At 41.4% G+C, this 9613-nt stretch overlaps 1 long non-coding RNA gene across 1 annotated transcript; it reads left to right on the top strand.

Annotated features, from left to right (window-relative positions):
* Positions 1 to 351: 351 nt before the first annotated feature.
* LOC138979813 (uncharacterized) lies at positions 352 to 1251 on the top strand. Its single transcript, XR_011460140.1, has 2 exons — positions 352 to 465; positions 1107 to 1251. It is a non-coding gene; the product is annotated as an uncharacterized lncRNA (long non-coding RNA).
* The last annotated feature ends 8362 nt before the right edge of the window (positions 1252 to 9613 follow it).

Here is a 9613-nt window from a genome sequence, read left to right as displayed (position 1 = left end):
GAAAAGCTCTAAAACGCACACACGCACACACACTGACTTATACAGAGTCCATTTAGAAATATGTTCAGTAATTGCGATAAAAGACAAGACTTTTGTCTCCTTTGGTAAACATCACGGTGTTTTTTCCCGCCACTGCTTATCCACGTGTAAAAATATGTCCCATCAGACAGCGCGAGTGGAGAAACTACGTCATATCATATGGGAATCCCCTACCGGGGCAGGATCGGAGCAGCCTGCTCCGGAACCGGAGTTTGTGTGTGAGAGGGCAGGTGGAGAGCGGAGCAGGATCGGAGCAGGCTTAAGGGGGGCTCACACACAGGCGGAGCAAGCGGAGCAGGCTGCTCCGATCCTGCTCCGCTCTCCACCTGCCCTCTCACACACAAGCTCCGGTTCCACGCTGCCAAGCCGGGTGACACTAGAATACGCCGCGTCACCGCATGACGTCAAACGCATCAGCTGTTCGCAGTGAGTATCTCCAGAAAATCGCCTCTAACTTCTTCCAAATAACATATAACATTGCTGTTGTCTTCACTTTAGCATAAGGTGTTATAGTATCCTGGAATCGATTCATTTTGTTCCTCGGACGCATGGAAAATCAAGCTCACGAACTAAGCTGCAGACAATCGGAGAACGTTCGATGGTCATTTATTGATAGTTCAGTCACTTGTTGAGACGTATAGTGCTGTAGTTTGATTACACTGCATGAATTTCTGAAGTCACCCAAGTTTTTGTCGGGTGTGCGCCGGATCCTTTTTTTATTTTTTCATGGGTGTGTGCCGCGTCACCGATCGGGTGAGCGCCGCGTCAAGTACTTCAAAATAATATAGTTGGGTCTCTCTGTGTCTGTCGGTCTGTGTGTGGCAGTTTGATGCGAAAAACAGCTCTCCACAGAAATATGACTCAGGTGGATGTTTTTTGTCACTTTTATGCAAGATCAAGAGAACATAACACAGCAGTTGTGTGTTTTCCAGTAATTGTGGACAGACTCAACTCAAAACTCTCTCTCTCTCTCTCTCTCTCTCTCTCTCTCTCTCTCTCTCTCTCTCTCTCTCTTTGTTCATTCTATAAATCCCCAAAAGATAACATCTTTTTCTTTCTTGTTTCAGCATATCTGGTCATGGATTTTCGCTGTGCTCACTGTTTCCAGGAGTTTGAGGATTTTAAGTCTGTAATTAATCATTGCGTTGCAACACATCCAAACAACCAACTGCAGTACCGCTGTGTTTCATTAAACCACAAGACAGGAAAAAAGTCGAACTGGGGTTCCTTGTCATGTGAATGCATGTGCTGATGAAGCAGGTGTGTAGAATGAAATGTTTTGTCGCAGGTGCTACAGTTATGAGCTGCTCTCGGGGCATTAAGACACACATGTCTGGTGAGATTCCGTCTGTTTTGGAATTAGACTTGTTGCATTTTTCGCAAAGGTGAGGCTTGACACCGCTGTGAGCACTGATGTGACTGTGAAAGTCAGATCTATTCATAAACGTTTTGGCACAATGTTGGCAGGAGTACCTTGGCCCTTGCGCAAAATCATGTTTCATGCGTCTGTGTTCTTTAAGACTGGACATTCGTGAAAAGATTTTTCCACAATCTTGGCAAAGTTCCCGAACTCGGGTTTTCTTTGCCGGCGTTGACGTCATGGCTGGGAGGCCTATAGCCTCACTTAGATCTTGAAGTGGTTGCGTTTGAACAGTTTCTTCAGTACTTACATCCAAGAAGCTTTCAAGGGTGACAGCGGACAATTCCATCTGTAATGAAATGGAAAAGACACATACACGGATCAGTTCATGTACTTCCTGAGTTCAGCTTGTATCAAAAAGTACGCAATACCACCATTAAACGATAAACTATGGCCAAGTAGAAACGAAAGTTGTTGACGCGGCGCACACCCATGGCAAAGCTAAAAGTGATCGGGCAGACACCCGGCGAGTGACGCGGCGTACACCCGTGAAATCTTTCGGTGACCAAATGAATTCACGAACTGTGATCAAAGTATACCAACTTGAATAACAAAAAGTGACGTGCGTATCACGAAATGGCCTTTAATTACTCTCCAGGTATCTGCAGCTTTGTCCGTGAGGTTATTTTTCCATACGAACTGAGGAATGCCTAAATTTACACTGAATATGCTTGAAAAGTGTACATAATCTTACTTCGAGGGCCACGCATATGTCGGAGGAACAAAATGAATCGATTCCAGGATACTATAGCACCTTATGCTAAAGTGAAGACAACAGCAATGTTATGATATGTTATTTGGAAGAAGTTAGAGGCGATTTTCTGGAGATACTCACTGCGAACAGCTGATGCATTTGACGTCATGCGGTGACGCGGCGTATTCCAGTGTCACCCGGCTTGGCAGCGTGGGTTCCGGAACAGGCTGCTCCGATCCTGCTCCGGTAGGGGATTCCCCTATGATATGACGTAGTTTCTCCACTCGCGCTGTCTGATGGGAAATATTTTTACACGTGGATAAGCAGTGGCGGGAAAAAACACCGTGATGTTTACCAAAGGAGACAAAAGTCTTGTCTTTTATCGCAATTACTGAACATCTTTCTGAATGGACTCTGTATAAGTCAGTGTGTGTGCGTGTGTGCCAGTGAGTTTGAGAGCTTTTCAGACACAACATAATTATGTGAGTGTGGGGGTCAGGTGAAGAGAGAGGTGGACAAACAACTGTTGGGACATGTTTTAAGTTTTGGTTCTTTTTTGTTTTATCGAGTTATATCAATTAATGAGGCTTATATCGCGCATATTCCGTGGGTACAGTTCTAGGCGCTCAGCAGTGATGCCGTGTGAGATGAAATTTTATACGGCCAGTAATTGCAGCCATTTCGGCGCATATTTACCTTTCACGGCCTATTATTCCAAGTCACACGGGTATAGGTAGACAATTATTAACTGTGCCAAAGCAATTTTGCCAGGTAAGACCCTTTTGTCAATCGTGGGATCTTTAACGTGCACACCCAATGTAGTGTACACGGGGGGGGGAGTTCGGACACCGAAGAGAGTCTGCACACAAAGTTGACTCTGAAATAAATTTCCGCCGAACCTGGGATCGAACTCACGCTGACAGCGGCCAACTGAATATAAATCCAGCGCGCTACCAACTGAGCTATATCCCCGCCCCGAAGCTTCAAAGATGTTCAATGTGTATAGTTACACTAGCTTCCATGGAATCCATTCTTTTATTTTAGATCTACTACTAACAATCTCTCTTGCAGACGGTTAGACTGTTGCTTTATGTTACGCGCAATATGGCTTTGATTTAGATATTTTCATTTTGTGTGTGGTTTGATTTAGCTTCATTCTACTCAGAAGAAATGTTTTAAACATGATTACAAAATCTTACTTTATGGATGTTTGCAAATAGAAACGTACGTGTGTCAACAGCGCAACAAGTTTCTAAAGAGGACGACATAGAACGCTCATGGCCGGGGGTGTCCCAATTGTATTAGGGGTTCATTAGTTGAGGGCGCTAGGGGTCTGGACGTTTTGAAATCTAGATGAGAATATGTGGAATCTAGCTGGCGCGTTCTCCGAGTATTTGTCATGATTTATTGATTTGTATTTTATTTTTCACCCTTGGAGGAGATACATGTTCAGGTAGGGGGGGGGGGGGGGTGGGGGTGACAGGAACCCCCCCCCCCCCCCCCCCCCCCTGGATCCGTCCATGACGCTAGACAAAAAAGTATCTGTGCTGTAGCTTTTTTATATTTTTAATCTCACCCTCATTTTTGAATGTTGTTTTCTCACACACACACACACACGAACACACACACACACAAACTTTTGATCCCATTCCATGTACTGCGAAGACTTTATTCAGGGTCTTAGCTAGTACTTAAACATCCAATTTCAAAGCACAAGCCTGAGCTGAGAATAGATATATATAAATGTGTAAAATAATGGTGATTTGTGATCAAAACACTTCACAGGGAAGCTTGTTTATATGTCTTATGTATGTGTCTTCCATCGCCCTGGCAACATCAGAACTCCACACCAGCCTGCAAAAGTATAAACATAAAAGGTGACACAAATGAAACAAATGCAGCCCACAAAAATGCTTAATACTTCTCGACCTGGAATATTTGGTGATTATTAACTATCAATCAATCAATCAATCAATAATGAGGCTTATATCGCGCTTATTCCGTGGGTACAGTTCTAAGCGCAGGGATTTTTTTTTTATTTTTTTTTTATAATTTAAAAATTTATATCGCGCACATATTCAAGGCGCAGGGATTTATTTATGCCGTGTGAGATGGAAGTTTTTTTACACAATACATCACGCATTCACATCGGCCTGCAGATCGCAGCCATTTCGGCGCATATCCTACTTTTCACGGCCTATTATTCCAAGTCACACGGGTATTTTGGTGGACATTTTTATCTATGCCTACACAATTTTGCCAGGAAAGTATCTTCCATTTAATAGTACGGCAATTAAACAAGAAAAGTCATACTCTGCATAGCGACACAACTCGATGCAAGTCACACATTGCATAATAACTCTCGGCAATTTAACCTCACAATCTGCATGGAGATAAATACCCTGACATTTAGTGTTAAAATTTTGTTTGCATGAAAAAAACACCTGTACCGTAAACTACCTTGTATTCGCCAATCCCCCGTATGCACTAATTTTGCTCAAAAGTAGGGGCTCGTGAAAAATCGTGGTATTTGATCACTGGTTATGAGAATGATAGTAGGATTTGTTAATGTGCAAAACATGTCTATACCCTCATGTTTCTCACTATGTGACACACTCGTTCGTGTGTGTGCAAGTGCTTCGCCCGAATGGAACATGGAAACCTAAACAAAGCAATACCTGTGTGTCATAGTTTTAGAACAAATGCTCATATCGCAAAAGAAAAATATGACTGAAGATCTGCTTCGCATATCTAGCGTTACGAGCAGCAGCGCTTGTGTCGGGACAAAAGTCATAAACTTGCACAATGAAACATTATAACTGCATTCAGTTCCGTTTTCCTGATCAAAGAGGGGGGAGGGGGGAAATGTATGTGTCAAACACAGCAACGTTTTATTAGAAAATAAAAAAATAAAAACCCACACAGGTCAGTTTACTTGATCTCTTTAAATCCCCCAAGGTCGACCTCGTAAACCTTCGATGAGTCTCTCAAATATTTGTCCACTTTTGACATGGCTATCCAAAGACTGCAGTGGCAAATGTATGAACTCAGCGGTATGTCTGCATTGCAGCCTCTTGTCATTATTCACTCGGCCAATATCTCTGTATTTTGTGAAGAGGATTAAAAACAAAAATAAGCTGTCGGGTGTTTTTTTACACCTTTGGATGTGGGGGTGGGTGATTACAAGGTACTATACCCTATACAGAGTTTGTTGAACCAAAGTAGGGGGTGGGCGTTTGCTCGATACTGGGCGTTTACAAGGAAGTTGACTGTAATTGTATATTTGAATTCAGCAGTTTGTTCAGCTCTATGTGTTTAAAAGTTTACTTTCATCATTTTGACATTCTCGTACTCAAATCACATCTCAGACAATGTTGTAGACTCCATTGATAGACGATGTGGTGCATGGGAGAACTGCAATCTGAAGAAAAGATTAAGAAAGAATACACAGAGGAAGAATAGTCACAACAACATTAGCGTCACCCTGCGGTCTAGATATGATTTTACTCAAAGAACATTTAATCATAAAATAAAGATCAGTGTCATGTCAGTGATCTAATGTGTTTGGGGAGATGGGAAGGGTGGGGGCTGTAGAAGGGTAGTTCGGGAACTGAGGGCTATGTACACAGTTTGAAACTAATCAGCATGGTCATCTATAGATGTAGTGACTGGTGCAATATCTAACGAATTTAAAAGGATGACTCTGAAATGTATCATGTGAACCAACTTCTCAATAAACCAAATGAAGACCAGTTTAAAAAGTTACCTGTTTCATTCTGGAATGCTTTTGGTCCCATCACATCTCTGATGTACACTCCATAGACGCACTGTAGTAATAAAAAAAACCTGTTTAAGGAGAAAAAAGACAGGCGGAGCAAGCGGAGCAGGCGTGGAGTATGCTGCACCAGGCGGAGAGATGACGCTACTTCCGTTGCAGGAGTGGAGAAAGTGGTGTGTGCGGTGCGGAGCAAGGAATAGGACACGTTTCTATTTTTTGGCTCCGGTGCAGCGGTGCAGCCAATCAGCACACTCATCACTTTCTCCGGAAATAATATGTGAGTTGCTTCCCTTGTTCCCCCAAGGTAACTGATCGAAAACATGACGCCTCCGATGACCGATGAAGAGACGTTCGATTTCATCGAGCAACTGGAGTACCATGAATGTCTGTGGAATCAGGCTGTACATTTTTTTTATAATCGTTCGGCATCGAAAGAAGCCTATGGCGTGTGTGTGTGTGTGGGAGGGCAATGTGTGTGTTTGTGTTTGTGTGTGTGTGTGTGTGTTATCTTGCGCGGCGATTCAACTAGACTGTGTTTTAAAACCGTGCTCTTCTGCGTGCAAGTTTGCCGAATAACCACAAAATGGGTCACCACTTGCCAACACATTGGAGTCACTACAGTTTGCACGTGAATTTAGTGCAGCGATCACCGTGTTGATGCCTGTGTCAAATAACGGGCAGCGCGAGTAGAGAAACTATGTCATATCATAGGGGAATCCCCTACCGGAGCAGGATCGGAGCGTGTGTGTGAGAGGGCAGGTGGAGAGAGGAGACAATTTCCTTGCTCCGCTCCGCTCTTGCTCCGCTTGCTCCGCCCGTGTGTGAGCCCCGCTTTACTATTTTGTTACTCCGCAAACGACTAAGCAAGCGTCGTGACCACCAAGTTACGCATTTGCGGAGCTACGGAATATGTAGGCTTTACGTGTTCGTAACTCCATGCGTAACCTAACTTATTTGCGCTACCGACAAGACCTCGGCCACAGATCTAGATCAACACATCGCATCATTGAAAAGAGTAAATAACGAAGAAATAAAACTTACCTAGCTACAAGTTCCTCGTAAGCACCTTCCACACTCTTTTTCCGTACACACAAAAAGGCTTTCAATGCTTCAGTGCTCCACAGTTGCACCTTCTGGGTGGAAATCTCGCTCAAATCGCACATGTTTTTAAGTTGCTGAGAAGCTGGAAAGACTCGAAAAAATGCTACGCATGCGCACTGTCGCAATAGCCGCGAAACTGTTTAGTGGTGTAAACAGTAATGGTTCTGTGAATATGCATGGTTACTAATGGTACCGAACAACCGTTCTGATCAAACAAAATGATCTACAAGTTTCTTACTAAACCGATATATACACCAAAAACGTCAAAAATCGATTCCCATGAAGCTGACTCTCCATCTCACAAACACGTGTTTGATTATAAACAAAGTTTTGAGGTAAGAAAATACTAAAAACTCACGATGATTCAGATTGTGCCACCAATCGAATGTTGGTTACAACTTACATTAACAAACAAAAAAAAGCCAATCATGTCTCAGTCGTTTACGATTTTGTACTGAAATTTGAAATATATATATACTATAACAGATGTGAAACTAACTCGTAACTCTGCACCAAACAGAACTGATCGTCGTTTAATAGTTGCAAATCTAACTTTTGAGATCTATATGAAATGTGTGACAGAACTGATCGTCGTTTAGTAGTTGCAGATCTAACGTTCGAGATGCGAAACCTATGATACAGACTTCTTTGTTATTCAACTCGGATTACTACAGTGTGTTGGATTTACTTATTCAACTTGGATTATTTCAGTGTGATAACGGGAAACGAATTCCCGTTATACTGCGCGACATGGATTAAAAGTGTTGTAAACTTTCTTTAGACCACAAGAGCGGAACTTCTATCTGAGATAGATCTACGTTTGTGAGATGTGATATTTTTGGACCAGTATAATGAAATTAACTGTGTTAATAAACGCTTACCGTAGTTCGTAGCATGATACTTTTGTTGACCAGTTCATGTGGTTTATATTCGGAACTGTATTGTTTTATGAGAACGTTGTTGATAAAGACATGATTGAACATATAATTATAATCTTCGTTTCGGAAGACGCCATCTTGGACGACGCGAGATCGCGTAACAAGTTACGATAAATAATTATCGTTTGTTACAATGTGCATGTAATTATTACTGTATGTATTTTAGAATTGATTCATTATTGACACGATAATGATTGAGTGAAAGGAAACAAATATTTAGCTAGGTAAAATGAACTGTTTATGCGTTGTCAGGACCTGTGGTGACCACAGAAAACATAGAACTGTTCTATATATTCTGTGGTGGAGACACAACAAACACTTTCGATCGTCTTGACTTTGACAATCGAAGGTGTCGGTTGTTTCTAAAGGTAACAGACACACACGAAAGCAAGACTGAAAGGGTAAGTTGGTACGTCGTTAGGACGTTACTTGTAGAAACGAAAACAAACACTTCTGATTGTGTTGACTTCTTAGACTATCGAGGTGTTGGGTTTTTTTTCACTGGAGAAACAGGTAAACAGAGAGGGAAAAGAAAAAGAGAATAAAACTTACTTTAAGGGGTTACTTGTGTGTTCAAATCGCTCGTCAGAAACATTACACATTTTGTGCACAGGTTCCTCTAAGCAATATGGACACATCTGTGCAAAGAAAAAAGGGGGTCGACGTATTAACTTTTTTTTTAGAATTATTTTACTGGGGGTTGTCAAGTACGATTTTGCGAAAAACACTGCGATTTTTAACATGATCCCAACTGACATATTTAGCTCTACAAATAATAAATGAGACATTAGTTTGTGTATATAAATGAATGGAGAGTATAACTTTATTATAAAACGGTACTTATCAACGTGCATTTTCAGAAAATGATCGAGGTTTATCGAGGGCGTACACATAAAATTATCACTCCTTTAGTAGTAAAAACGTATTTAAAAACAATTCGCGTGTGAGAAACATTACACATTTTGTGCACAGGTTCCTCTAAGCAATATGGACACATCTGTGCAAAGAAAAAAGGGGGTCGACGTATTAATTTATTTTTTAGAATTTTTTTACCGGGGGTTGTCAAGTACGATTTTGCGAAAAACACTGCGATTCTTAAGGGGTTACTTGTGTGTTCAAATCGCGTGAAAGAAACATTACACATTTTGTGCACAGGTTCCTCTAAGCAATATGGACACATCTGTGCAAAGAAAAAAGAGGTTGACGTATTAACTTTTTTTTAGAATTTTTTTACTGGGGGTTGTCAAGTACGATTTTGCGAAAAACACTGCGATTCTTAACATGATCCCAACTGACATATTTAGCTCTACAAATAATAAACGAAACATTAGTTTGTGTATATAAATGAATGGAGAGTATAACTTTATCATAAAACGGTACTTATCAACGTGCATTTTCAGAAAATGATCGAGGTTTCTCGAGGGCGTACACATAAAATTATCACTCCTTTAGTAGTAAAAACGTATTTAAAAAAAATTCGCTCGTCAGAAACATTACACATTTTGTGCACAGGTTCCTCTAAGTAATATGGACACATCTGTGCAAAGAAAAAAGGTGGTCGACGTATTAATTTTTTTTTTAGAATTTTTTTACCGGGGGTTGTCAAGTACGATTTTGCGAAAAACACTGCGATTCTTAACATG

The sequence above is a fragment of the Littorina saxatilis genome, linkage group LG11 (genome assembly GCF_037325665.1).
Source record: "Littorina saxatilis isolate snail1 linkage group LG11, US_GU_Lsax_2.0, whole genome shotgun sequence".
Classification (NCBI taxonomy): Eukaryota; Metazoa; Mollusca; class Gastropoda; order Littorinimorpha; family Littorinidae; genus Littorina; species Littorina saxatilis.
The sequence above is the reverse complement of the archived record's forward strand: the minus strand, read 5'-3'. Positions and strand labels throughout refer to the sequence as shown.